A 15,736-nucleotide genomic window follows, 5' to 3' on the forward strand; every position below is an offset into this window, starting at 1 on the left:
TTGGGTTAAAATGAACTAATCCTGGGGCGCCTGGGTGGCTCAGTTGGTCGAGTGTCCAACTTCAGCTCAGGTCATGATCCCGCGGTTTATGGCTTCGAGCCCCGCATAGGGCTGTGTGCTGACAGCTCAGAGCCTGGAGCCTGCTTCGGATTCTGTGTCTCCCTCTCTCTCTGCCCCTCCCGAACTCACACTCTGTCTGTCTGTCTCTCTCAAAAATAAATAAACATTAAAAAAAAAACAACTAAACCTAACTGCCCATGTGATGTTGTTCGAATTTATCTGAATAATTGACTAGGGCTTGAGCTTTGGCCAAATTTGTCACTAAGGACAGAGAACAGTTCTTGTGACCCTGGCCTTCCTGGGAAAGGGCTCTTTCCAGGGCTGCAGGGCCCAGCCCAGGTGGGCGAGAAAAGCGGCTGGATGAAACCCTTCTTGGATGTTTATGTCTGTTCTGGCCTAACCCCCAGCCTTACTCACTGAGGGGACACTGACCTGGGTGGGCAGACGGGGGTGGGGGCAGCCCTCCTGCCCAGAATCATCCTTGGCGGGGGGACAGGGTCCTTCAGCCTGCAGGTCTCCTAGGAAGCCTTGGCTTAGATCTGAGAGGACGGGCCAGGCTGAGTACGCAGGCCGCCCCATGGTTAGATTTGTTCACATCTGAGTCCTAGGAAGAGACGTGCCTTGTGGATGTGCCCTACTCAGGCCACAGCTGGCGTCAGTCTCAAGGAGTATGGTTTCAAAGCCACAAATGAATCCGTAGGAAGTCCAGTCCTTCTGGGGGCTCTAAATCATAACAGGAACTTTCACCCCGTTATTTGGAGTCCCCATTTTTGCTTCCCCCAATTCAGCTGTCCTCTGCCTCCCAAATCAGGCACCTTTGCTGCACCCTCCCAACCCCTTAGCTCCGCCCACTCCCCAGCTTTCTTACATAGATGTTCCCCTGTGTCCCTGTCACAGGCTTCAGGTGAAGCCGTCACCTCTCTTGCTGGCCTTTCTCCAGTTCTCCTCTGCCCATTCTCTCCTCCTGTAGCACAAAGCCCAGGAGTCTGCCCGGCAGAAGTAAGCTACCCCAGCAAGCCGGAGAAACGAGGGCCATCCATGCAGGGCCTGCTTTCCTTGGGGGAACAGGGCAGGTAAGTATGGGGAGACTCCCACCGCCATACCTTTTTTTTTTTTCCAGCCTGAACTGACACTACAATCCCCAGGGGATATTTGCAAATGAGGTGGCCTGACTGGGGTCACCTGTCGCAGCGCATGCTGCTGGGGCCGGCACAGGGCATCTGGCCCTTCTGGTGTTTTCTTGTGCGCAGCTGCAGGAAGATGGGGCTGGGGACCACACCAGGGAGGGGAGGGGGCCAGTGGAGGCCAAGGACATTTGCTCGGATCACACACGCACAGTCTTAGGAGCCACCTGGAAGTAAAGGGCTGAGTCTTGTGCCTTCAGGGGCACAAGAGCCGGTATTGCAAATGCAGTGGAAACGCAGATAAATGCTACGATGCAGCCTCCCCCCTCCCCCCCCAGGCTGGTGTGACTTGAGGGGATGCAGGTCACACGTTCTGACCTCCGAAACCTTTCTCCTGGCTCTGCTTTTGTCAGCACTCGGTCTCCGTGATGTTTTTCCCATTCTGCAGCACCCTCTACATACAGAAACGCTCACAACCCAAGTGGCAGGGGTCAGCCCACTGGTGTAATCGTTTTGCAGAAGTTCAACGAAAGCCAGATAGTGGCCTGGAGAAGGGCTCTGTCATTTCGTGGCTGGTGGTTACAACGATCTACACGGGGTATTCCCCCGGCAGTGGATTTTCCACCCCCCTCCGCCCGATGGCAACCGTTACGTGCACTTGTCTGTCGGACATGACCCACATGGCGTCTCCGCGATCATTCTCCTCCTGGCGTGCGCGTCTGGACCATGAGGTCGCTTCCGAGAATTCCTGGACTCAGAGCCGGGGTCAGCGCGGGATAGCGTTTTAAGTTTTAAGTTTTAAGTTTTAAGTTGGTGCGTCGTTAAACCTCCACGAAGAGAAGATCGCTGGTCGGTGCAAGGACTGAAGACGTGAGCGTGCGGATGCTGTTTTCTGTGTTCGTGGCAGGATGGTGGCCGGGGGGATCCACGCTATCGAAGCTTGGGGCCAAGCAAGGCAGCACCTTTCTGGCCGGTGAGCCCTGTTTCTCCGTGCCTCCAGTCCTGGTGCACGGGAGGCCTTGGAGAGGGAAAACACGACCGATCCCTGAGACTCCTCTGAATTTCAGGCCAAATTTTCCTGTGTGTTATAGCTATGGAAAACAGGTTCACGTGGCCCCAAGAGTTTAGTTGTTTATATGAAAGGCGTACCAAGTCCTGCCAGGTAAAGAGGCTTTTAGGTTTTTAAGAACGTTGACGGATTGGCCGACGAATCCACTCATTTCCTCACTGAATCAAACAACTGAGCCGGGACTGCGCCCGGCCGACACCCCCCCGGGATGCCGAGAGGAATAAGACGGTGCCCTGCGCTTGAGGGGTCTGGACTCTAATGACAGGTGACACTCAGGAACCAGATGCTTCCGCGGAGACGTTAGGAGCTGCAACAGAGGGAGGAGCCAGAGGAGGGGCGCCAGTTCTGCAGAAGAACACGGGACGCTTTTGAGGGGGGCTTCTAAACCAGGGTGATAACAGAATGGCAAAATACGGTGGCAGTGGTGTCACCGCGAAGAGGAAGCAGCTGGGACTTCCATGCGTTGCTGGCGGGAGGCGCGGTGGCCACGACCTCGGCACTGCGTTGCCAGGTACCCGCTAAAGGTAAATATAGGGTCACGATGTTCCCACGAGGCAGGAACCCCACTCCTGGGTGGACACCCCAGGTAGGTGTGTGCACATGCCCGGCGTGTGGCACTCACGAGAATGCTCGTTGACGGTTTACTCACAACACTTAAAAACTGGACACAACGCAAGTTTCCATTAAATAATTTGAGGTATATCCCTACGATGGAATCGTATGCAGCAATAAAGACGAAGCTACCAAACGAACTAACAAATACACGGAACAGAACGTTATCACTTAACGTCCCAGGACGCGTAAAGGACCCTCACGTTTGTTGGAATTAGGAGCAGATCGGCTGGGGCAGAGATTTTCTTCTCAGATGCTCTGGTTCCAGAAGGCAGAGGAGCAGGAAGGGCCCGGAACTGGGCAGAGACCGCGTGGAGCTCGTCTCGCACACAGCGCGGTGATGTGAATTTTCTACAGTGATGCCCGCTTTTTAAGCATGAGCACCTACTTCAGATTTTTTTCCAGGGAAGTTTTTTTATTGACTTATGAGCATTTTCAAGCACGTCGAAAAGTACAGAAAAAAATGTAATAACCACCCTAATACATCCATCAATCCAGGTAACAATTGGTAACATTTTGTTATATTTGCTATATTATTTTCCTGAGCCAGTCCTTTTTTGAAAAACCATCTTATTATAGAAAGCTTGAAAAATATTGAAAAAGGGAGAGAGAGAGTCGTATAGGGAGCTCCCATGCCTCCAACCCCCAGCCTCAGTAGTTCCGAAGACGTGGCTAATATTGTTTCTGGCCTATCGCTGCCTGTTTCCCCTCCTCCCACCCCAGAATCACTTACAAACAAATCTCAAAACATTGACATCATTTCATGCACAACATATGAGTACATTTTTGCTTAAAGAAAGGACTCTTTGAAATGTAACCACAAGACCGCTATCGTACCTTCAAAAATGAACAATAACTTCTTAATATCAAATATCAAGTCGGTGTTTACAAATCAGGAGCCAAACAAAGTTCACATACTGCATATTGCTGATTTTTTAAAAAATCTTTACAAATCCAGAAGTTTCCTTCTTGTTTTTTTTTTTTTTTTTTTTTTTTTTTGTTTTGTTTTTTTTGCAGTTCATTTATTGAAGTAATCAGATTGCTTCCCCTGGATATCAGTGCTTCTCACACTTTAGCATGCAAAAGAATTAACAAACATGGAGAGCTTGTTAAAATACAGATCTCTGGGCCCAGCCTCAGAGATTCCTGATTAAGTAGTTCTGGGGTAGGGCCTGAGAATTTGCATTCTCACAAGCTCCCCAGTGATGCCGATTGCCAGCCTGGGAACCCTTGCTGGATGACACTGCCCTGGTTGCCCACTGTCCAGACTTAGCTAGCTGCATCCCCAGGGTGTCTTTGAGTATTTTTCTCTGCTCATTATATTTTTTAAAAACTTTTTAATGTTTATTTATTTTTGAGAGACAGAGAGAGACAGAACGTGAGTGGAGAAGGGGCAGAGAGAGAGGGAGACACAGAACCCGAAGCAGGCTCCAGGCTCTGAGCCATCAGCACAGAGCCCAATGCAGGGCTTGAATCCATGAACCATGAGAGCCAAAGTCGGACCTTAACCGACTTAACCTTAACCGACTGAGCCACCAGGCGCCATTCTGCTCATTATATTTTTTAAAATCCACGCTGGATTCAGACAAAGTACTGTATCCTTTCATCAGGAGGCACAATGTCTGGTCATCTCGGAAACGTTAGCAGCCATGATCGTTCCTAGATTTGCTATTTCATTGGGGGTTGCAAAACCAGTGATGCTCTAATTGTATTGTCCCCTTTTCATTGATTACCTTGTCTACTTCTCTAGACACAAACTTCCCTTCATCAACTATTTCAACACCCAAAGGGAGAGTTCATACAGCAGTCAGGATAATCTTTGTCTTCATTAACCCATTTTCAAAATAGTGAGTTGGTTCCCTAGCATCCTGAGCAAACAGAGAGGTGGTTTTTGTTTGTTTTTATCTATTCTAATGAATTCATGAACACAAATGTGTTTTTTATGTTCAGTTTACTAAGTTATTATTTTTACTTTTAATTTTTTGACATTTATTTATTTGAGAGAGAGAGGTAGAGAGGCAGAAAGAGAGGGGGAGGGAGAATCCCAAGGAGGCTCCGTGCTGACAGTGAAGGTCCCGAAGTGGGGCTTGAACTCACCAACTGTGAGATCATGACCTGAGTCAAAATCAAGACTCGGCTGCTTAACCAACTGAGCCACCCAGGTGCCCCAATTATTATTATTTTTAAAGTTTATGTATTTATTTTGAGAGATTACAGGAGCACACACTCACGCACATGCACACGTTGAGGAGAGGGACAGAGAGAGAGGGAGAGAGAGGACCTTAAGCAGGCTCCACACCTATCCCAGAACCCGATACGGGGCTCGATCCCATGGCTGTGAGATCATAACCTGAGCCAAAACCAAGAGTCACTTAACCATCTGAGCCACCCAGGCATTCCACTAAGTTTTTATTTTTGATGTTCAAATTATTTTATCTTTGACTAATGGGGGCCTGGTCAGGTTAGCTCCTGGTTCCTTTTGGCTTGACTCCAGCGGTGTTTGATAGCTTCCTTTTATGATAGGACAAGATTTTCCAGGTTCACCTCCTATAATCCTTCTCCCAGGTCTGGAGGCCACCATTTCTCCAAGGAGCCCTGGTGGCATTTAATGCACGTGGCCCTTGGAGACCATAGTCTAGGCACTGGACACGTTCTTTAGTGATTGGATGGTCATTGTTTCCAGACCTTTTCAGTGCATAAAGCTGGAAGGTATGTTTAAAAAAATTTTTTAAGTCTTTATCTTTGAGCGAGAGAGAGAGAGAGCAAGCAGGGGAGGGGTAGAGAGACGGGGAGACACAGAATCCAAAACAGGCTCCGGGCTCTGAGCTATCAGCACAGAGCCCGAGGGGCTTGAACTCAGAGACTGTGAGATCTCGACCTGAGCTGAAGTCAGACGCTTAACAGACTGAGCCACCCAGGCACCCCTGGAAGATATGTTTTTTAAAACACAATGTATAATGAGTTTCTAAGAAGACTTTGAATTAGAATTTAAGGGGCATTTCACTTGATCCCATCAATTGGAAATCTCAGAATAACAACCCTAACCCTATAGTCCATGACATGATCAGTAAAAACCCTTTGTTTTTCCTTTTCGCACATTCTTTTGTTCTTAGTCTGTGTCTAACGAAGGGTGTGCAGTCAAGTTCATGTTTGAAGTCACGTGGAATAGTTTTTGTCTTTGTGGTCATGCCACAAATCAGTATATAGCTAAGTTTGTTTCACTTTGCTTTCGACTTTTGAGGACTGATTTTTTTAATATTTTAATTTGTTCTATAACTGTGTAAGTATTTTCACGATTTCAAAATCAGATGTACAAACCAAAGTATATTCGGAGAAGTCTAACCTACTCCTTCTCTGTCATGATCCTTTCTCCCCTTATGTGGAATAGTTTTAAACAATTTTATGGTTTATCCTTTTGTTTACAAAACAATATAATAATAGCATAACATTTTACACATACTCATATTTTCATATCACATCTTCCTGGATAAATGGTAACATGCTATGCACATTTTGTTCCACTTAGCCTTTGAGATCACTTTGTAATGTTAAAAATCTTTACATTAAACGGTTCCACCTTAGGAGCTTGTTAAGAAAATCTACAAGGACAAAGAAACTACAATGCATTTGGTGGCACTTTTAAATGAATTTATTTAAATAACTGTGTTAATCCGAGAGTACTGATGGGTAGCTGAAAGTGTCAGTCCACACGTCTGTCCAGCCTACAATAAATACTTGGTTCAAATCTCGACAGTCAGAAGCCACAGGAAGAGAACTACTATTTTCTCCCTTCTTTTCCTTTTATTTATTTAGATGTCCCTTTTTACAAAAGTCAACGTTTAAATTTTGGAATCATTTCAGACTTACAGAAAAGCTGCAAAGACAGTACAGAGTGTTCTCACGTACTCTTTACACAGTTTTCCCTATTATGAACACCTAAAATAACACGGTACATTCGTCAAAACCAGGAAACCAACACTGGTACATTACTATCAACTAAACTCCAGCCTTTATTTGGATCTCGCTAGTTTTTTCCATAATGTCCTTTTTCTCTTCCAGAATGTGATCCAGGACACCACATGGCATTTAATATCTTTCCATTTTTAATTGACCTAAAAATCTATCAATGTTAAAGAGCCCTCCCATTTTTATAGGTGGTAAGGGACAGAAACCAAATGGCTTACTGCCCGCGGGATGATCACAGGATTTAACTCTAAATCTGGGTGGAATCTGCTTTTAGAAGAAGCAATCTGGTTTAGGGGAAGAAGATGCAGATGTTCGTACGGGGCAGACCTGGGTGTGGGTCCTTCTTTGGGTTTGCTGCTTGGTGGTTAGGAGGTCTGGAATGACTTATTTAGTGTCACTGGGCCTTAGTCTTTCATCTGTAAAAATGGGACACTAAAACATACCTCACAGAGTAGTAGAGAGGTTTATATATAATACAGATGAGGTGTTTGGACCACAAGAAGCGCTCAGCAAATGGTAATGGCTCTTACCATAGATGGTTGTCAGCGGACCCACAACTAGCACTTGGGGAACCACATGTTGGTCATCTGCTACCCAGACTATAATTCTCCCTCGTAGAACAGATACGTAATTTTAGTCCACCAGTTACGGCGGGGTGACAGCTCAGATATACAGCCTCCGATTCAAGTGACACTCAGCAGGGCGCGTTCGGGGAGGGCATTCGCATCCAGATCTGCCACAACTCAGGTATCCGTTGCTGGCTTCTGTTCGGGCCAGGAGGCTTTCCACCAACACGCACTGACATGGCCCCGAAGGTATTTTCCCAGAACGTAAGCATCTAATAAATGACCATGTATGTATTTTCACTTCTGAAAGCACCGTTGACCCTTTTTAAAGTGCTGGCAAGCGTTTTTGTGACAGGAAGCAGAGGCTCCTGTGTGGAAGACCGCTCCGGCCTTGATTTCTGGGCTGTGTGCACGCGTGTGCCCGTGCGCCCGTTTCTTCTTCTGCAGGGATGCACGAGACTTTTGTGTCACTCTCCAAAATAGAACTCCAAAGTAGGTCGGTAAAGGAGCAGTGAAATAGGTCAGTTGCCGTAAATCGAAGCAGAAGAAGGGGGTGGGGTTCAGCTCTAGAGAGGGTGCACGTTTAGACCCTTGATGCCTGTTTCTCTTAAGGCCTGAAGGACCGCCCTTTAGGGGGTGGGAGGGTGACACTGACACTCTGTTGTCCCATTGCTTTCTTTCTCCAGGATGGCCACCTCTAGGATGGAGATCGTGGTCGCGGGTCATGGGGACCAAGCCGGCAGATTGAAGCCTGATGTCATTAGGATGCCTAACACAGGACGGGGGACAACATTCTTTCGGGGGATGATGAAGCGGGGTACTTTCTTGCCCCCATGAAGGTGGATAAGCAGCTGGCTTTGAGTAGCAAAACCACACTATTGGTAATGCTTCTGGTATTCCCATGCAGTGCAGTTGGTCATGGGATCCGGTTCCACATCACCCCCACCCAGAGTGAGGCTGCCGTTCCCCCCTGTGCTGCTGGAAATGTGCCTAGAAGGATTAGGCTGCGGCAATGGCTTTTCCCTGACTTTAATGGTCCCCTCTTCAATGATACATTGCTTCCTCATCACTGTGGGTCATTTTTCCATATGGCACACAAGACTGTCTGCATCCTGCCCCCAAGACAGATAGCATTTTCCTGAAGGTGCTGGGGTTTGATTTCCCAATACTAGATGTTGTAAGGTTTCTTGGCACTCTACCAGGTACAAGGGGCTCTCTAATGGATTATAATTAAGAAAAACAAAAAACAAACACATCAACTTTGATTTTGTGACCAAGGCCCTTCCATGTGACTTTCTGAGTTATTACCAACACACATTTCTGGTTTCGAATTATTCTGACTCATGCTGTTATTTATTTTTTCCATTGTTGGCAATAGCTCTACATAACCACAATCTTTATCCATTGTCTGATTACTAGCACAAAACAGTTTGAGGTTGTTTGGGGTTTTAAAACGGTTTGATTTTCTCTTACGTTTAAAAACAGCACCAGAAGTAACAGACTGAGTTAAAAGTGGAAGATTTGAGAAAATAAAACATGTCCTGATACAGACTGCTAGCACTGTGGAAATCAGTCCTAACTTGATTTGCAATGGTAATGGGCCTTAACTGGACTAATTACAGAGGTTATTGGGGGAATGGCTTGGGAAAGAAATGAAATATTGCCTACTTATCTTCTTGGACCTCAGCAATAAATATGCTTACATGGAGTCACTATCCTTGAGCCTGGCCTGGCAGGCTGTATGGAGAGCAAAAGTCTTAAAGACCCAAGTGGGAACACAGTCACACATTGGTTCATTTATCCACTGAACCAGAAATTGCTGGGCCGCCTTTTTTTTTTTTTTTTTTTTTTTTTTTGCCAGGCCCTGGGCGAGGCATGGGCATATCAGATATAATAGCAACAGGTCAAGGGGCCCTACCTCTGAGGGGCTCCCCATCCAGTAAGGCAGGCAGGTTCGCATAACAATAATTATGGTACAAAGTGGTAAGCCTGATGTCAGCAGTGGAGACACAGAAAGAGAGTTAAGTCTCCGTTTTACTTGGAGTAGTAGAAAAAAACAACGTGGAGGAAATGGCGCCACTCTGGGCTTTGAAGGGCGGATCAGAAAGGAGGAGAAGGGCATTCAGACATTAAGAGAAGCATGGACAGCCATGAAGTGTTAAACACTTTGAAAACGTCCAGTGGTCCCACGTGGCTAAAGGATGGGGCCGGGGAGCGGGTGGGGGGAGGAGAGAGATGAGGTTGGGAACTCTGGCAGTTCTCAAATCCCAAATGGCCTTGAGTATCCCGCGAAGGAGATTTGATGTTACTAAAGGCCATGAGGATTCAGCGAAGTTTTGTCTGATTTTCATTTTAAAGGTGCTTTTGCAATAGCAGAAGCTGGAATGAGAGCAAATCAAGCTCGAGGGGCCTGAGACTGTCATCCAGGGGAGGCACTATGGTTACCCGGCCCTGGGGTCATCCAGGGGAAGCACTGTGAGCCTCATCAGAGGTAAGCGCCATGGTTACCTGGCCCTGGGGTCATCCAGGGGAGGCGCCATGGTTATCTGGCCCTGGGGCTGGAGGGGGGGTTGGTGACGGACTCAGGAGCGATTCCTGGGGCTGAGTGGATGGGACTTTATGACTAATTGGAAGGGTGTGGTTGAGGGAGAGAGGAAGAAAGAAAGGGTTCAGCAGAGAGGAAATGAGATGGAGTATCCTTGGAGTCTGACACACCCGGCCTCCTATCCCAGCTGCACTGCTTTTAAATCTGACCAAGTCACTCCTCAGAGCCTCCCTCTCCTCCTTCAAAAGAAGGGTAATGAATAGGACTCTGGGGTCGATGAGATCCTGGGGGCCAGGGGGCAGAGCAGACAGATGCAGGACAGAGGCTGTCCATTACGACTATGTTAGGTAGGCTCAGAGCCATTCTGTCACACAGTTGGGGGGGCAGGAGAGTGGGGGCTGTTGTCTGTGTCCCTCACCTCCAGCACAGGACACAGAAGGAGCTCTGGGGATGTTTGCTTAACTACTTTTTATTCTTCAGCTCAGCCTAGGACAAAGACAGCTGAATACCCCCTCGGGAATATTGCCTAAGAATATTAGGCGATATTCCTACTCAGGGAAAGGAAACCTGGCAGTGTTCATACAGGGAGGCCGGGGCGCACTTTCTCACTGATACGGAACTAAGTTGGCAGGCTTGGGGCAGTGGGGCTGGCTGCTCCTGGACCAGGACACGGCGGTAATGACAAATGTCAAGTCCTGGGTAACTGCTACAAAATTAAAGCTCCATCAGATCCTAGACCAGAGCTCAGTGTGGGAGGAAGAACAATGGACCCCAGGCCCTGCAACTCTGAGTGGGCTTTTCTGCATGAGTCCCGTGAGGAGTAGTTAGAATGGGAGAAAGGCCCGCATAGAAGGAGGCCCATCAAAGAAGCATAGAAAACTGAGATCCAGGGGGCCGGCTGAAGTAGATACAGCGAAAAGGAGGGCTGCATTGCCACAATCAAGGGATGCCGTGGATGCGATGGAGGGCCGGCGTCACCCACATCAGAGCAGCCGGCCTCCCCGGTGCTGCCCGGAATAGTTCCTCACCCCAAAGTAGAAAATAGTCCGGCTCCGAAGAGGAGAGACCCCACCACCGGTAAAGCCGACACAATAAACCAGCCTCCGCTCCCCGCGGCCTCGTGCAGACCCGTCTTGGAGCTCCGTGGCCACATTTTGCCTCCACAGTTTAAGAGAAATCAGGAAACTGGAGAGGCTCCAAAGCAGAGCAAAAAACATGATTAAAGAGAGCAAGGATAGGACCCATGGGGCGAGTTAAAGAAATTGGGGTTGATTTGCCTAAAACAGTAAAGACGAAAGGGGGACTGTATTCCAATACATAGAGGGGGGCCGGTGCCCAGTTATTTTCCAATTTCAAGAGCACAGACTAAGAGGCAAACGGCCTAATTTGCCACAAGAGAGATTAGGTAAAGGAGGAGTTTCAGAAACATATGCACGTCTTGGAATGGCCTTCCCTGGGGTTATTGTAAAATAGGGCCGGCCCTTCCCTGGGAGGAAGCCTACTGGGGACTAGGCCAGACTGATTATGGAGGGCCTGGCTTGTCTCCAGAGGCCCCACCAATCCCAGCTCGCCTGGCTTCTGGGAACCCATGCATCTTTCCAGAGCAGAAACCTGAGGAGGGAGTGGCCCGCCTTGACGGGTGGGAGCCTTTTGTGCTTCTCCTGATGGGTCCCTCCATCCAAGAGCAAGCATGACCTTTTCATCTCATTTTCTCTTTGATGTGTTCAAGACACGTCGACAGCAAACGCCTGCAGGTTCTTAGGCAGCTGGTAAAAAATGTATCACAACTTCAGGAAAGTGGCTGTTTAGATCAGATCACTGCCATCTGATTCGCAAATACTCCGAGAAGCTGGTGAAACTCCACACCCCTGGATGGCGTGCTTTGCTGGTCATGGCTGTCCTGGTGGGTATACCGTCCGTCGCTGTGGCTTCAATCACATGTTCAACCATCCTTCATAGAAGGAACTGAGTCAAGCTGTAGAACCAAGCTTGTGCGCTCGCCTCCCCCTCCTGCACCCTCTCGCCACATAAAAGGCGTGTCAATCTACAGATGGGATGACGGTACACTTTGTTCACAAACTGGGTCACCTGTGACAGTAAATGGAAGGTACTTCAACAGTCATGCTGCTATTTAGCTGAGGCCTAGGGCCATCTGTCTGTAACTTGTACTCAAAGCTCAAACAAGGGAGGTGCCCTTCATAGTGAAATCCTTTCTAGTAGAAATGGAATGTTTGCTTTGTTAAACGCCGATTAACAATTACTGCTCAGCAAATCACCCTCCCCCATGCCCCCCCCCATAAGTGGCTCAAAACAATAAACGTCCATTATCTCGTGCGGTGTCTGTGGCTGAGGGTGGCTGGGCCGTGGGGCCCCTCACATACTGCCCTGGGCCTGCCATCATTGAAAAATTTGACTGGGCTGGAAGATGGCTTCCATGAAGGCTCATTCACGTGGCTGATGACAGGAGACCTCCCTTTCCTATCTCAGTTCTTCCCCGTTGGACTGCTGGAAAGTCCTCGTGACAGCTGGTTTTCTTCGGAGTGAGCGACCTGAGTCACTCCAGCCTTTCATGCTATAGTCTCAGAGCTCCTGCACGGGCACTTGGGCCATATTTTATTCATTAGAACGAATCTCCAAGCCCAGCGCACACGAAAAGGGAAGGGGATTAAGCTTTATTTCTTGAATGAAGGAGGACCTTCAAATATTTGGTCATTCTCGTGAGTTTGTGTTTATTTTTGAGATTCTCTGTTTACCTTTTCTTGAGTGCTGTTTTTTTATTCACCCTGGCCCAGTGACACTGGGAAGGGACAGCGGTGGGGGTGGAGGGGGACGTCTCAGCAGCTGGCATTCTGGCCGTGGGGTGGCTCTCTGTCCCTCCTGGATATTGTCAGTCACTTGGGGTACTTAAAATGGTCTCTCTTGAGTAATGAGGAATGAGTTCGCCGTCACAGTAGGTATACAAGGAAGTAGTGGATGGTCGGTTGGGCATTGCAGATGAGCGTAGATGGGGGTGGAGGGAGCTGGTCCAAATGACCTTCCATGTCCCTTCTGACCCGGAGCCCTCTCGAGTCCCTGATTCCCCCCCCCGCCCCCGCCCTCCACCAAAGCATTCTTTGTTCAGTGCTCTTGAGTGAGAACTGGAGCAGCCTCTTGAGGTGGGGCATGGGTTCTGGAAGCAAGACCTATGAAAAGAAAACAGACTCCACGTTATCGCAGACAGAGAGTCATGAGTTTCAAGCCCCCGCCACGAGATGGAATTAAAAAGGTTTCCAAGAATCTTAATCGTGGGGTGACTGTGTTTGTTTGCTTTTGCAGCAAGCCTGGGGAGCTGTGCTTGGATAGATAAAAGCTGCTCTGTAAGCCTGTGTCTGAAGCTCCATCAATAGGTCGAGCTGCGAGGAGGCTGACCCTTCACAGAAGTCAGAGTGGCGACCTGTAAAATCCTGGCTTAGGAAAATCTGCCTCCATCTCTCATCGGCTTTACTCAGAGCGGTCTGAACTAAATGTGAGCTTGGGTAAGGAATAAGTGCCCTGTTCATGAATGCCCAGGCTGTTAAACAAAAATAGCACACAGGAAACGGTATTGCAAAGGTCAGTTCTTCTGGAAAGGAAGGGACAAGAAACCATCTATCTGAAATTTTAATGAGCAGATCCTGGCCTCTGACCCCGTACCCTGACCTAACAATCCAATACTGGATGCCACGTCGGTTTCCATTTCCTGTGAACGAGGAGGCAGAGTTCCCATCCAAAGGCCAACCATCTGCCGGACGTAAGATTCTGTCTGCCTAGCTGGCTGTTATGGATGGGCACGGAGTCTTTATGGATAGAGTGTCAGTCCAGACTCCTTGCTTCACAGACATGGGAAATTAAATGGTTAAGAAACCAGGGCTGTGGCTAGGATTTTCCTTCCTGTCTTTCTCCCCCCCCCCCCCCCCCCCCGCATTGGCTGTTTTCTTTCATTCAGTCAAAAACAAAGCAAGGACAGTCTTGGGGGTACATTTAGCCCTTTGGAAAGAGTTTTGCAACTTCCAGGTTAAAACACACACACACACACACACACACACACACACACACACACACACACACAGGATTTCTACAGTTAAGAGTAACAGCTGAATATAAAAGAACAAAAAAGAAATGAATCATGAGAAGAGAAAAAAGCCCCTAGCCCAGTGCAGAGCACAGATGAGGTCCGTTATGAATAAAAAATTTGCCCAGTCCAAAAGATTCGAGAGGCCAGCAGCTAGACTCATCCTAAAACTAGGCTGTCCCATTGACTTCAAAGGACTCAATTTTTAATTCTCTTACACAGCGTTTTCTGAAAGTTCTGGGAACTCAGAACCAGTTGAGTACTTGAGAAAACTTCCCAGACCTTCCAAATAACAATGTCCAGTGCAAATACCAGGGGATTTGAAATCTTAACAAACACCAGGAATCCCATGGGTTAGGGAAGCACTGTTCCTAGCGTATTTAGTGCTCACTACCACCTGGGAGATTTGTGCTTTACTCTCACTTAACAGGTGCTGAACCCAAAGCTTAGGAGTCAGAGTTAAAGCCACAGGCTGCATTCGCAAACAGATCTGGTGTGGGCTCTGACCCACCTCTTGCCCTGTGACCATGCGGAAGTCACTTAACCTTTATACACGACAGTTTCCTCCTCCATAGATTCGGGACTTTAAATTGAATGGCCGCATTACTTTAGCACAATACTGTGATCACATCAAGTGCATCTGTAAATAACGTCGTAGTTCACAAACAACCCAGTGATGATTAAAATAGGTTAAGTAACCAATCAACACTGTTCAATAGTCCCGAGTTATCCGTTTGTCCTACCAGTCAGAAAAGTCTTTGAAGGCAAAAGGCATTTCTCACTAGTTTGGCTTCCCAGGTCCCTAACACGGCATTGCCAATTGCTTTTTGAGCGAATGAATGAACAGAGAGGTTCTGCGGAGGGATAAGCAGTAAACGGAGCTGGATTTAAACTGGGGCTTCCACAGGGGCCTTGTTTCCAGGTGGAGCGTCGAGCCATTCCCCGGGGGCAGAGAAGGGGCCCTCGCCGCTCCCTTTCAGTTTTTTTTTAAAAAAGGCCTGTACTTTGTTGAGAGGGTTGACCTGGTTCTGGAGAACGCTGCGAGACTCCCTTCACCCTCTTTTCCCCGTAGCAAAAGAGGGTCAAGGGAGTTTCCTCCAACATGAGCCACAGGCCTCTTGGGACGGGGACACTGTCAGGCATTGGTGGGGAGTCACAGGACAGAATTCTCCCAGGGTGGCAACCATCGTTGCTACACCCGGCTCCTTCAGCGAGTGTAGCTCACTACAGGTGGATCCCCACCCTCTCTGAGAGGGCAACCCGCCGGGTCACCAAAAGGGACATCAAGGCTCTGTGCGTCTGTCTGGTGGAAGGGGCGAGGCCGCCAAGAACCAGGACCCAAGGTAAGGCCGTCCCTTGACTTTACCGGTGTTTGGCACGCGGGCCCCAGGCGCTCTCCTGCGGCCCAGAGAGTCTCGTGCCAAAGGCGTGGAAGGGCGCCGGGGAACCTGCATTTCTAAGAGACAAACCCAGAGGCTTCTCGCGCCCAGGAAAGTTTGGGAGACGACACAGTGCACCCTTTTCTGGGTCCATGCCGTAGGAAAAGACACGGGAGCCAACCTCTATCAACGTAAAACCTAAAGCGATACACCCAAAGCGTAATACTGTTTGCCCAGACGTGGCGCGCCCGCGAGTCCGAGATGATTTTCCCAGGCACGAGGTGTCCGCGTGGGGGCCTAGGGGACAGGCCCGGGGGACGCCCGT

At 48.5% G+C, this 15,736-nt stretch overlaps 1 long non-coding RNA gene across 2 annotated transcripts; it reads left to right on the top strand.

Annotated features, from left to right (window-relative positions):
* Window positions 1–2,001: 2,001 nt before the first annotated feature.
* On the top strand, window positions 2,002–13,871 carry LOC132684767 (uncharacterized). 2 transcript variants are annotated; one of them, XR_009612785.3, is made up of 5 exons: window positions 2,002–3,363; window positions 8,084–8,236; window positions 9,756–9,888; window positions 11,672–11,845; window positions 13,258–13,871. It is a non-coding gene; the product is annotated as an uncharacterized LOC132684767 (long non-coding RNA). The 2 variants fall into 2 exon arrangements; XR_014135333.1 differs by lacking the exon at window positions 2,002–3,363 and having other exon boundaries at window positions 8,010–8,236; window positions 13,258–13,869.
* Window positions 13,872–15,736: the final 1,865 nt, after the last annotated feature.

The sequence above is a fragment of the Panthera onca genome, chromosome D2 (genome assembly GCF_046562875.1).
Source record: "Panthera onca isolate mPanOnc1 chromosome D2, mPanOnc1 haplotype 2, whole genome shotgun sequence".
NCBI classification, from domain to species: Eukaryota; Metazoa; Chordata; class Mammalia; order Carnivora; family Felidae; genus Panthera; species Panthera onca.